Below are 15,239 nucleotides of genomic sequence, written 5' to 3' on the forward strand. Positions count from 1 at the left end.
TACGCCAGAATCACCTGCCGGGCATGCCGGAACCACCTGCCGGACATGCCAGAACCACCGGCTCGACTCGCCGGAAAGATTGCCGGACATGCAAAATCACCTGCCGGCTACGCCACAACCACTTGGCGAACACTCCGGTATTCACCTGCCGGGCATGCCGGAACCACCTCTCAGAGGTGCCAGAACCACATGCCGGACACTCCAGAATCACCTGCCGGGCATGCCGGAACCACCTGCCGGACATGCCAGAACCACTGGCTCGACTCGCCGGAACCATTGCCGGACATGCAAAATCACCTGCCGGCTGTGCCAGAACCACTTGGGGAACACTCCAGAATCACCTGCCAGGCATGCAGGAACCACCTCTCAGACATGCCGGAACCACATGCCAATGACACCGGAACCACCTGCCGAGCACGCCGGAACCACCTACTCGACTCGCTGGAACCACCTACCTGACACGCTAAAATCACCTGCCGGGTATGCCACAACCACTTGGTGGACACTCCGGAATCATCTGCCGGACATGCCAGAACCAGCTCTCAGACACACCAGAACCACGTGCCAGACACGCCGGAAGCACCTGCTGAGCATGCCTGAGCCAAATGCTCGACTTGCAAGAAGCACCTGCCAGACACGCCAAAATCACCTGCCGTGTACGCCAGAACCACGTTGCGGACACTCCGGAATCACCTGCCGGGCATGCCGCAACCATCTCTCAGACGTGCCAGAACCATGTTCCGGACATGCCGGAACCACCTGCCGAGCTCGCCGGAACCACCTGCTGGACACGCCAAAATCACCTGCCGGCTACGCCAGAACCACTCGGCAGACAGTCCGGAATCACATGCCGGGCATTCCGGAACCACCTCTCACAGGGGCCAGAACCAAATGCTGGACACTCCGGTATCACCTGCCGGGCATGCCGGAAACACCTCTCAGAGGTGCCAGAACCACATTCCGGACACTCCGGAGTCACCTGCTGGGCATGCCGGAACCATCTCTCAGACGTGCCAGAACCATGTTCCGGACACGCCGGTACCACCTGCCGAGCTCGCCGGAACCACCTGCTGGACACAGCAAAATCACCTGCCGGCTACGCCAGAACCACTCGGCAGACACTCCGGAATCACCTGCGGGGCTGGCTGAAACCACCTGCCGGTCACGCCAACATCACCTTTCAGCTACGCCAGAACCACTTTGCGGACACCATGGAAACACCTGTCGGGCCGGCCGGAACCACCTCTCAGACGTGCCAGAACCATGTGCCTGAGATGCCGGAACCACTCCCCGAACAGACCGAAACCACCTGCCAGACCCGCCTGAACCCCCTGGCGAGCACGCCTGATCCACCTGCTCAACTAGCCGGAACCACCTTCCAGACACGCCAAAATCACCTGCCAGGTCTACCAGAACCACTTGGTGGACACTCCGGAATCATCTGCCAGAAATGCCAGAACCAGCCCTCTGACACACCAGAACCACGGGCCGGACACGCCGGAAGCACCTGCTGATCATGCCTGAGCCACATGCTCGACTTGCAAGAAACACTTGCCAGACACGCCAAAATCACCTGCCGGGTACGCCAGAACCACGTGGCTCACACTCCGGAATCACCTGTCGGACATGCCAGAACCAACTCTCAGACGTGCCAGAACCTCGTTCCGGACACGCCAGAACCACGTGCCGGACAGACCGGAAACACCTGCCGGACACGCCGGAACCACCGGCTTGACTCGCCAGAACCACCGCCGGACATGCAAAATGACCTGCCGGCTACGCCAGAACCACTTGGCGAACACTCCGGAATCACCTGCCGGGCATGCCGGAACCATCTCTCAGACTTGCCAGAACCATGTTCCGGGAACGCCGGTACCACCTGCCGAGCTCCCCGGAACCACCTGCTGGACACGCCAAAATCACCTGCCAGCTACGCCAGAACCACACGGCAGACACTCCGGAATCACCGGCCGGGCTGGCTGGAACCACCTGCCGGTCACGCCAACAACACCTTTCAGCTACGCCAGACCACTTGGCGGACACTCCGGAAACACCTCTACGGCCGGCCGTAACCACCTCTCAGACGTGCCAGAACCATGTGCCTGAGATGCCGGAACCACTCCCCGAACAGACCGAAACCACCTGCCAGACCCGCCTGAACCCCCTGGCGAGCACGCCTGATCCACCTGCTCAACTAGCCGGAACCACCTTCCTGACACACCAAAATAACCTGCCGGCCACGCCACAACCATTTGGTGAACTCTTCGGAATCACCTGCCGGGCTTGCTCCAGAACCACTCGGCAGACTCTCCGGAACCACCTGCCGGGCATGCCGGAACCACCTCTCAGACATGCCGGAACCACATGCCAATGACACCGGAAGCACCTGCCGAGCACGCGAGAACTACCTGCTCGACTCGCCAAAACCACCTGCTGGACACGCCAAAATCACCTGCTGGCTACGCCACAACCATTTGGTGAACTCTTCCGAATCACCTGCCGGGCTTGCTGGACCCACCTGCCGGTCATGCCAACATCACCTTCCAGCCATGCCAGAACCACTTGGCGGACACCAGGGAAACACCTGTCGGGCCGGCCGGAACCACCTCTCAGACGTGCTGGAACCATGAGCCTGAGATGCCGGAACCACTCCCCGAACAGACCGAAACCACCTGCCAGACCCGCCTGAACCCCCTGGCGAGCACGCCTGATCCACCTGCTCAACTAGCCGGAACCAACTTCCTGACACGCCAAAATCACCTGCCAGGTATACAAGAACCACTTGGTGGACACTCCGGAATCATCTGCCGGAGATGCCAGAACCAGCTCTCAGACACACCAGAACCACGTGCCAGAGACGCCGGAAGCACCAGCTGAGCATGCCTCAGCCACCTGCTCGACTCGCAAGATACACCTGTCGGACAGGCGAAAATCACCTGCCGGGTACGCCAGTAACACTTGGCGGATGCTCAGGAATCACCTGTCGGGCATGCCGGAACCACCTCTCAGACTTGCCAGAACCATGTTCTGGACAAGCCGGTACCACCTGCCGAGTATGCCGGAACCAGCTGATCCACTCCCCAAAAACACCTAGTGGACACGCCAAAATCAACTGCCGGCTACGCCAGAACCACTCGGCAGACACTCCGGAATCACAGGCCAGGCATTCCGGAACCACCTCTCAGAGGTGCCAGAACCAAATGCCGGACACTCCAGTATCACCTGCCAGGCATGCCGGAACCACATCTCAGAGGTGCCAGAACCACATGCCGGACACTCCGGAATCACCTGCCGGGCATGCTGGAACCATGTGCTGGACATGCCGGAACAACCTGCCTGACATGCCGGAACCACCTGCCGGACATTCCGGAACCACCGGCTCAACTCGCCGTAACCATTGCCTGACATGCAAAATCACCTGCCGGCTACGCCAGAACCACTTGGGGAACACTCCGGAATCACCTGCCGGGCATGGCGGAACCACCTCTCAGACATGCCGGAACCACATGCCAATGACACCGGAAGCACCTGCCGAGCACGCCAGAACCACCTGCTCGACTCGCCAAAACCACCTGCTGGACACGCCAAAATCAACTTCCGGCTACGCCACAAGCATTTGGTGAACACTTCGGAATCACTTGCCGGGCTGGCTGGAACCACCTGCCGGTCACGCCAACATCACCTGCCAGCTATGCCAGAACCACTTGGCGGACACCATGGAAACAAATGTCGGGCCGGCCGGAACCACCTATCAGACGTGCCAGAACCATGTGCCTGAGATGCCGGAACCACACCCCGAACAGACCGAAACCACCTGCTAGACCCGCCTGAACCACCTGCCGAGCACGCCGGAACCACCTACTCGACTCGCTGGAACCACCTACCTGACACACTGAAATCACCTGCCTGGTATGCCACAACCACTTGGTGGACACTCCGGAATCACCTGCCAGGCATGGAGGAACCACCTCTCAGACATGCCGGAACCACATGCCAATGACACCGGAACCACCTGCCGAGCACGCCGGAACCACCTACTCGACTCGCTGGAACCACCTACCTGACACGCAAAAACACCTGCCGGGTATGCCACAACCACTTGGTGGACACTCCGGAATCATCTGCCGGACATGCCAGAACCAGCTCTCAGACACACCAGAACCACGTGCCAGACACGCCGGAAGCACCTGCTGAGCATGCCTGAGCCAAATGCTCGACTTGCAAGAAGCACCTGCCAGTCACGCCAAAATCACCTGCCGGGTACGCCAGAACCACGTGGCGGACACTCCGGAATCACCTGCCTGGCATGACGGAACCATCTCTCAGACGTGACAGAACCATGTTCCGGACACGCTGGTACCACCTGCCGAGCTCGCCGGAACCACCTGCTGGACACGCCAAAATCACCTGCCAGGTCTACCAGAACCACTTGGTGGACACTCCGGAATCATCTGCCGGAAATGCCAGAACCAGCCCTCTGACACACCAGAACCAAGTGCCGGACACGCCGGAAACACCTGCTGATCATGCCTGAGCCACATGCTCGACTTGCAAGAAACACCTGCCAGACACGCCAAAATCACCTGCCGGGTACGCCAGAACCACGTGGCGGACTCTCCGTAATCACCTGTCGGGCATGCCGGAACCAACTCTCAGACGTGCCAGAACCTCGTGCCGGACACGCCAGAACCACCTGCCGGACAGACCGGAAACACCTGCTGGACACGCCGGAACCACCGGCTCGACTCGCCGGAATCACCACCGGACATGCACAATGACCTGTCGGCTACGCCAGAACCACTTGGCGAACACTCCGGAATCACCTGTCGGGCATGCCGGAACCACCTCTCAGACTTGCCAGAACCAAGTTCCGGACACGCCGGTACCACCTGCCGAGTATGCCGGAACCACCTGATCCACTCCCCGGAACCACCTGCTGGATACGCCAGAATCACCTGCTGGCTACTCCAGAACCACTTGGCGAACACTCCGGAATCACCTGCCAGGCATGCCGGAACCATCTCTCAGACGTGCCAGAACCATGTTCTGGACACGCCGGTACCACCTGCCAAGCTCGCCGGAACCACCTGCTGGACACACCAAAATCACCTGCCGGCTACGCCAGAACCACTCGGCAGACACTCCGGAATCACCTGCGGGGCTGGCTGGAACCACCTGCCGGTCACGCCAACATCACCTTTCAGCTACGCCAGAACCACTTGGCGGACACTCCGGAAACACCTGTCGGGCCGGCCGCAACCACCTCTCAGACGTGCCAGAACCATGTGCCTGAGATGCCGGAACCACTCCCCGAACAGACCGAAACCACCTGCCAGACCCGCCTGAACCCCCTGGCGAGCACGCCTGATCCACCTGCTCAGCTAGCCGGAACCACCTTCCTGAAACGCCAAAATCACCTGTCAGGTATACCAGAACCACTTGGTGGACACTCCGGAATCATCTGCCGGACATGCCAGAACCAGCTCTCAGAGAGACCAGAACCACGTGTCAGAGACGCCGGAAGCACCAGCTGAGCATGCCTGAGCCACCTGCTCGACTCGCGAGAAACACCTGTCGGACATGCCAAAATCACCTGCCGGGTACACCAGAAACACTTGGCGGACGCTCCGGAATCACCTGTCGGGCGTGCCGGAACCACCTCTCAGACTTGCCATAACCATGTTCTGGACACGCCGGTACCACCTGCCGAGTATGCCGGAACCAGCTGATCCAGTCCCCAGAACCACCTACTGGAAACGCCAAATTCAACTGCCGGCTACGCCAGAACCACTCGGCAGACACTCCGGAATCACATGCCAGGCATTCCGGAACCACCTCTCAGAGGTGCCAGAACCACATGCCGGACACTCCGGAATCACCTGCCGGGCATGCTGGAACCTCGTTGTGTACATGCCGGAACCACCTGCCGGACATGGCAGAACCACCTGCCGGACATTCCGGAACCACCGGCTCGACTCGCAGGAACCATTGAAGGACATGCAAAATCACCTGCCGGCTACGCCAGAACCACTTGGCGAACACTCCGGTATCACCTGACGGGCACGCCGGAACCAACTCTCAGAGGTGCCAGAACCAAATGCCGGACACTCTGGTATCACCTGCAGGGCATGCCGGAACCACCTCTCAGAGGTGCCAGAACCACATGCCGAACACTCCGGAATCACCTGCCGGTCATGCCGGAACCAACTGCCGGACATGCCGGAACCACCGGCTTGACTCGCCGGAACCATTGCCGGACATGCAAAATGACCTGCCGGCTACGCCAGAACCACTTGGCGAACACTCCGGAATCAACTCCCGGGAATGGCGGAACCACCTCTCAGACATGCCGGAACCACATGCCAATGACACCGGAAGCACCTGCCGAGCACTCCAGAACAACCTGCTTGACTAGCCAAAACCACCTGCTGGGCATTCCAAAATCACCTGCCGGCTAGGAGACAACCATTTGGTGAACTCTTCGGAATCGCCTGCCGGGCTTTCTGGAACCACCTTCCGGTCACGCCAACATCACCTGCCAGCTATGCAAGAACCACTTGGCGGACACTCTGGAAACACCTGTCGGGCCGGCCGGAACCACCTCTCAGACGCATCAGAAGCATGTGCCTGAGATGCCGGAACCACTCCCCGAACAGACCGAAACCACCTGCCAGACCCGGCTGAACCCCCTGGCGAGCACGCCTGATCCACCTGCTCAACTAGCCGGAACCAACTTCCTGACACGCCAAAATCACCTGCCAGGTATACCAGAACCACTTGGTGGACACTCCGGAATCATCTGCCGGACATGCCAGAACCAGCTCTCAGACACACCAGAACCACGTGCCAGAGACGCCGGAAGCACCAGCTGAGCATGCCTGAGCCACCTGCTCGACTCGCAAGAAACACCTGTCGGACATGCCAAAATCACCTGCCGGGTACACCAGAAACACTTGGCGGACGCTCCGGAATCACCTGTCGGGCGTGCCGGAACCACCTCTGAGACTTGCCAGAACCATGTTCTGGACACGCCGGTACCACCTGCCGAGTATGCTGGAACCAGCTGATCCACTCCCCAGAACCACCTAGTGGACACGCCAAAATCAACTGCCGGCTACGCCAGAACCACTCGGCAGACACTCCGGAATCACATGCCAGGCATTCCGAAGCCACCTCTCAGAGGTGCCAGAACCAAATTCCGGACACTCCGGTATCACCTGTCGGGCATGCCGGAACCACCTCTCAGAGGTGCCAGAACCACATGCCGGACACTCCGGAATCACCTGCCGGGCATGCCGGAACCACCTGCCGGACATGCCGGAACCACCGGCTCGACTCGCCGGAACCATTGCCGGACATGCAAAATCACCTGCCGGCTACGCCAGAACCACTTGGCGAACACTCCGGAATCACCTGCCAGGCATGGCGGAGCCACCTCTCAGACATGCCGGAACCACATGACAATGACACCGGAAGCACCTGCCGAGCACGCCAGAACCACCTGCTCGACTCGCCAAAACCACCTGCTGGAAATGGCAAAATCAACTGCCGGCTAGGCCACAACCATTTGGTGAACTCTTCGGAATCACCTGCCGGGCTGGCTGGAACCACCTGCCGGTCACGGCAACATCACCTGCCAGCTATGACAGAACCACTTGGCGGACACCATGGAAACACCTGTCGGTCCGGCCGGAACCACCTATCAGACGTGCCTGAACCATGTGCCTGAGATGCCGGAACCACACCCCGAAATGACTGAAACCACCTGCCAGACCCGCCTGAACCACCTGCCGAGCAGGCCGGAACCACCTACTCGACTCGTTGGAACCACCTACCTGACATGCTAAAATCACCTGCCGGGTATGCCACAACCACTTGGTGGACACTCCGGAATCAGCTGCCATACATGCCAGAACCAGCTCTCAGACACACCAGTACCACGTGCCGGACAGGCCGGAAGCACCTGCTGATCATGCCTGAGCCACATGCTCGACTTGCAAGAAACACCTGCCAGACACGCCAAAATCACCTGCCGGGTACGCCAGAACCACGTGGCGGACACTCCGGAATCACCTGTCGGGCATGCCGGAACCAACTCTCAGACGTGCCAGAACCTCGTGCCGGACACGCCAGAAGCACCTGCCGGACAGACCGGAAACACCTGCTGCACACGCCAGAACCACTCGGCAGACACTCCGGAATCACATGCCAGGCATCCCGGAACCACCTCTCAGAGGTGCCAGAACCAAATGCCGGACACTCCGGTATCACCTGCCTGGCATGCCAGAACGACCACTCAGAGGTGCCAGAACCACATGCCGGACACTCCGGAATCACCTGTCGGGCATGCCGGAACCAACTCTCAGACGTGCCAGAACTTCGTGCCGGTCACGCCAGAACCACCTGCCGGACAGACCGGAAACACCTGCTGGACACGCCGGAACCACCGGCTCGACTCGCCGGAACCACCGCCGGACATGCTAAATGACCTGCCGGCTACGCCAGAACCACTTGGCGAACACTCCGGAATCACCTGTCGGGCATGCCGGAACCACCTCTCAGAGGTGCCAGAACCACATGCCGGACACTCCGGAATCACCTGCCGGGCATGCCGGAACCACCTGCTGGACATGCCGGAACCACAGGCTCGACTCACCGGAACCATTGCGGGACATGCAAAATCATCTGCTGGCTATGCCAAAACCACTTCGGGAACACTCCGGAATCACCTGCCGGGCATGGCGGAACCACCTCTCAGACATGCCGGAACCACATGCCAATGACACCGGAAGCACCTGCCGCACACGCCAGAACCACCTGCTCGACTCCCCAAAACCACCTGCTGTACACGCCAAAATCACCTGCCGGCTACGCCACAACCATTTGGTGAACTCTTCGGAATCACCTGCCGGGCTGGCTCCAGAACCACTCGGCAGACTCTCCGGAACCACCTGCCGGGCATGCCGGAACCACCTCTCAGACATGCCGGAACCGCATGCCAATGACACCGGAAGCACCTGCCGAGCACGCCAGAACCACCTGCTCGACTCGCCAAAACCACCTTCTGGACACGCCAAAATCACCTGCCGGCTACACCACAACCATTTGGTGAACTCTTCGGTATCACCTGCCGGGCTTGATGGAACCACCTGCCGGTCACGCCAACATCACCTGCCAGCTATGCCAGAAACACTTGGCGGACACCATGGAAACACCTGTCGGGCCGGCCGGAACCACCTCTCAGACGTGCCAGAACCATGAGCCTGAGATGCCGGAGCCACTCCCGGAACAGACCGAAACCACCTGCCAGACCCGCCTGAACCCCCTGGCGAGCACGCCTGATCCACCTGCTCAACTAGCCAGAACCAACTTCCTGACACGCCAAAAACACCTGCCAGGTATACCAGAACCACTTGGTGGACACTCCGGAATCATCTGCCGGACATGCCAGAACCAGCTCTCAGACACACCAGAACCACGTGCCAGAGACGCCGGAAGCACCAGCTGAGCATGCCTGAGCCACCTGCTCGACTCGCAAGATACAACTGTCGGACATGCCAAAATCACCTGTCGGGTACGCCAGAAACACTTGGCGGACGCTCCGGAATCACCTGTCGGGCGTGCCGGAACCTCCTCTCAGACTTGCCAGAACCATGTTCTGGACACGCCGGTACCACCTGCCGAGTATGCCGGAACCAGCTGATCCACTCCCCAGAACCACCTAGTGGACACGCCAAAATCAACTGCCGGCTACGCCAGAACCACTCGGCAGACACTCCGGAATCACATGCCAGGCATTCCGGAACCACCTCTCAGAGGTGCCAGAACCAAATGCCACAGACTACGGTATCACCTGCCGGGCATGCCGGAACCACCTGCCAGACATGCTGGAACCACCGGCTCGACTCGCCGGAACCATGGCCGGACATGCAAAATCACCTGCCGGCTACGGCAGAACCACTTGGCGAACACTCCGGAATCACCTGCCGGGCATGCCGGAACCATCTCTCAGACGTACCAGAACCATGTTCCGGACACGCCGGTACAACGTGCCGAGCTCGCCGGAACCACCTGCTGGACACGCCAAAATCACCTGCCGGCTACGCCAGAACCACTCGGCAGACTCTCCGGAATCACCTGCCGGGCATGCCGGAACCACCTGCTGGACATGCCGGAATCACCTGCCGGACACTCCGGAACCACCGGCTCGACTCGCCGGAACCATTGCCGGACATGCAAAATCACCTGCCAGCTATGCCAGAACCACTTGGGGAACACTCCGGAATCACCTGCCGGGCATGGCGGAACCACCTCTCAGACATGCCGGCACCACATGCCAATGACACCGGAAGCACCTGCCGAGCACGCCAGAACCACCTGCTCGACTCGCCAAAACCACCTGCTGGACACGCCAAAATCACCTTCCGGCTACGCCACAACCATTTGGTGAACACTCCAGAATCACCTGTCGGGCATGCCGGAACCAACTCTCAGACGTGCCAGAACCTCGTGCCGGACACGCCAGAACCACCTGCCGGACAGAGCGGAAACACCTTCTGCACACGCCAGAACCACTCAGCAGACACTCCGGAATCACATGCCAGGCATCCCGGAACCATCTCTCAGAAGTGCCAGAACCAAATTCCGGACACTCCGGTATCACCTGCCGGGCATGCCAGAACAACCTGTCAGAGGTGCCAGAACCACATGCCGGACACTCCGGAATCACCTGCCGGGCATGCCGGAACCACCTGATCCACTCCCCTGAACCACCTGCTGGAAATGCCGGAATCAACTGCCGGACATGCCGGAACCACCGGCTCGACTCGCCGGAACCATTGCCGGACATGCAAAATCACCTGCCGGCTACGCCAGAACCACTTGGCGAACACTCCGGAATCACCTGCTGGGCATGGCGGAACCACCTCTCAGACATGCCGGAACCACATGCCAATGACACCGGAAGCACCTGCCGAGCATGCCAGAACAACCTGCTTGACTCGCCAAAACCACCTGTTGGACACGCCGAAATCACCTGCCGGCTAGTCCACAACCATTTGGTGAACACTTCGGAATCACCTGCCAGGCTGGCTGGAACCACTTGCCGGTCACGCCAACATCACCTGCCAGCTATGCCAGAACCACTTGGCGGACACCATGGAAACACCTGTCGGGCCGGCCGGAACCACCTATCAGACGTGCCAGAACCATGTGCCTGAGATGCCGGAACCACACCCCGAACAGACCGAAACCACCTGCCGGACCTGCCTGAACCCCCTGCCGAGCACGCCGGAACCACCTACACGACTCGCTGGAACCACCTACCTGACACGCTAAAATCACCTGCCGGGTATGCCACAACCACGTGGCGGACACTCCGGAATAACCTGTCGGGCATGCCGGAACCAAATCTGAGACGTGCCAGGACCTCGTGCCGGTCACGCCAGAACCACCTGCCGGACAGACCGGAAACACCTGCTGGACACGCCGGAACCACCGGCTCGAGTCGTCAGAACCAGCGCTGGACATGCAAAATGACCTGCCGGCTACGCCAGAACCACTTGGCGAACACTCCGGAATCACCTGTCGGGCATGCCAGAACCACCTCTCAGACTTGCCAGAACCATGTTCCGGACACGCCGGTACCACCTGCCGAGTATGGCGGAACCACATGATCCACACCCCAGAACTACCTGCAGTACACGCCAGAATCACCTGCCGGCTACGCCAGAACCACTCGGCAGACACTCCGGAACCACCTGTCGGGCATTCCGGAACCACCTCTCAGAGGTGCCAGAACCACATGCCGGACACTCCGGAATCACATGCCGGGCATGCCGGAACCATCTCTCAGATGTGCCAGAACCATGTTCCGGACGCGCCGCTACCACCTGCCGAGCTCGCCGGAACCACCTGCTGGACACGCCAAAATCACCTGCCGGCTACGCCAGAACCACACGGCAGACACTCCGGAATCACATGCCGGGCTGGCTGGAACCACCTGCCACTCACGCCAACATCACCTTTCAGCTACGCCAGAACCACATGGCGGACACTCCGGAAACACCTCTCCGGTTGGCCGGAACCACCTGTCAGACGTGCCAGAACCATGTGCCTGAGATGCCGGAACCACTCCCCGAACAGACCGAAACCACCTGCCAGACCCGCCTGAACCCCCTGGCGAGAACGCCTGATCCACCTGCTCAACTAGCCGGAACCAACTTCCTGACAGGCCAAAATAACCTGCCGGTACGCCACAACCATTTGGTGAACTCTTCGGAATCACCTGCCGTGCTGGCTCCAGAACCACTCGGAAGACTCTCCGGAACCATCTGCCGGGCATGCCGGAACCACCTCTCAGACGTGCCAGAACCTCATGCCGGTCAAGCCAGAACCACCTGATGGACACGCCGGAACCACCGGCTCGACTCGCCGGAACCACCGCCGGACATGCAAAATGACCTGCCGGCTACGCCAGAAACACGTGGCGGACTCTCCGGAATCACCTGTCGGGCCTGCCGGAACCACCTCTCAGACTTGCCAGAACCATGTTCTGGACACGCCGGTACCACCTGCCGAGTATGCCGGAACCAGCTGATCCACTCCCCAGAACCAGCTAGTGGACACGCCAAAATCAACTGCCGGCTACGCCAGAACCACTCGGCAGACACTCCGGAATCACAGGCCAGGCATTCCGGAACCACATCTCAGAGGTGGCAGAACCAAATGCCGGAGACTCCGGTATCACCTGCCGGGCATGCCGGAACCACCTCTCAGAGGTGACAGAACCACATGCTGGACACTCCGGAATCACCTGCCGGGCATGCTGGAACCACGTGCTGGACATGCCGGAACCACCTGCCGGACATGCCGGAACCACCTGCCGGACATTCCGGAACCACCGGCTCGACTCGCCGGAACCATTGCCGGACATGCAAAATCACCTGCCGGCTACGCCACAACCACTTGGCGAACACTCCGGTATTCACCTGCCGGGCATGCCGGAACCACCTCTCAGAGGTGCCAGAACCACATGCCGGACACTCCAGAATCACCTGCCGGGCATGCCGGAACCACCTGCCGGACATGCCAGAACCACTGGCTCGACTCGCCGGAACCATTGCCGGACATGCAAAATCACCTGCCGGCTGTGCCAGAACCACTTGGGGAACACTCCAGAATCACCTGCCAGGCATGCAGGAACCACCTCTCAGACATGCCGGAACCACATGCCAATGACACCGGAACCACCTGCCGAGCACGCCGGAACCACCTACTCGACTCGCTGGAACCACCTACCTGACACGCTAAAATCACCTGCCGGGTATGCCACAACCACTTGGTGGACACTCCGGAATCATCTGCCGGACATGCCAGAACCAGCTCTCAGACACACCAGAACCACGTGCCAGACACGCCGGAAGCACCTGCTGAGCATGCCTGAGCCAAATGCTCGACTTGCAAGAAGCACCTGCCAGACACGCCAAAATCACCTGCCGGGTACGCCAGAACCACGTTGCGGACACTCCGGAATCACCTGCCGGGCATGCCGGAACCATCTCTCAGACGTGCCAGAACCATGTTCCGGACATGCCGGAACCACCTGCTGAGCTCGCCGGAACCACCTGCTGGACACGCCAAAATCACCTGCCGGCTACGCCAGAACCACTCGGCAGACAGTCCGGAATCACATGCCGGGCATTCCGGAACCACCTCTCACAGGGGCCAGAACCAAATGCTGGACACTCCGGTATCACCTGCCGGGCATGCCGGAAACACCTCTCAGAGGTGCCAGATCCACATTCCGGACACTCCGGAGTCACCTGCCGGGCATGCCGGAACCATCTCTCAGACGTGCCAGAACCATGTTCCGGACACGCCGGTACCACCTGCCGAGCTCGCCGGAACCACCTGCTGGACACAGCAAAATCACCTGCCGGCTACGCCAGAACCACTCGGCAGACACTCCGGAATCACCTGCGGGGCTGGCTGAAACCACCTGCCGGTCACGCCAACATCACCTTTCAGCTACGCCAGAACCACTTTGCGGACACCATGGAAACACCTGTCGGGCCGGCCGGAACCACCTCTCAGACGTGCCAGAACCATGTGCCTGAGATGCCGGAACCACTCCCCGAACAGACCGAAACCACCTGCCAGACCCGCCTGAACCCCCTGGCGAGCACGCCTGATCCACCTGCTCAACTAGCCGGAACCACCTTCCTGACACGCCAAAATCACCTGCCAGGTCTACCAGAACCACTTGGTGGACACTCCGGAATCATCTGCCAGAAATGCCAGAACCAGCCCTCTGACACACCAGAACCACGGGCCGGACACGCCGGAAGCACCTGCTGATCATGCCTGAGCCACATGCTCGACTTGCAAGAAACACTTGCCAGACACGCCAAAATCACCTGCCGGGTACGCCAGAACCACGTGGCTCACACTCCGGAATCACCTGTCGGACATGCCAGAACCAACTCTCAGACGTGCCAGAACCTCGTTCCGGACACGCCAGAACCACGTGCCGGACAGACCGGAAACACCTGCCGGACACGCCGGAACCACCGGCTTGACTCGCCAGAACCACCGCCGGACATGCAAAATGACCTGCCGGCTACGCCAGAACCACTTGGCGAACACTCCGGAATCACCTGCCGGGCATGCCGGAACCATCTCTCAGACTTGCCAGAACCATGTTCCGGGAACGCCGGTACCACCTGCCGAGCTCCCCGGAACCACCTGCTGGACACGCCAAAATCACCTGCCAGCTACGCCAGAACCACACGGCAGACACTCCGGAATCACCGGCCGGGCTGGCTGGAACCACCTGCCGGTCACGCCAACAACACCTTTCAGCTACGCCAGACCACTTGGCGGACACTCCGGAAACACCTCTACGGCCGGCCGTAACCACCTCTCAGACGTGCCAGAACCATGTGCCTGAGATGCCGGAACCACTCCCCGAACAGACCGAAACCACCTGCCAGACCCGCCTGAACCCCCTGGCGAGCACGCCTGATCCACCTGCTCAACTAGCCGGAACCACCTTCCTGACACGCCAAAATAACCTGCCGGCCACGCCACAACCATTTGGTGAACTCTTCGGAATCACCTGCCGGGCTTGCTCCAGAACCACTCGGCAGACTCTCCGGAACCACCTGCCGGGCATGCCGGAACCACCTCTCAGACATGCCGGAACCACATGCCAATGACACCGGAAGCACCTGCCGAGC

The sequence above is a fragment of the Equus caballus genome, chromosome 21, assembly GCF_041296265.1.
Source record: "Equus caballus isolate H_3958 breed thoroughbred chromosome 21, TB-T2T, whole genome shotgun sequence".
NCBI lineage: Eukaryota > Metazoa > Chordata > Mammalia > Perissodactyla > Equidae > Equus > Equus caballus.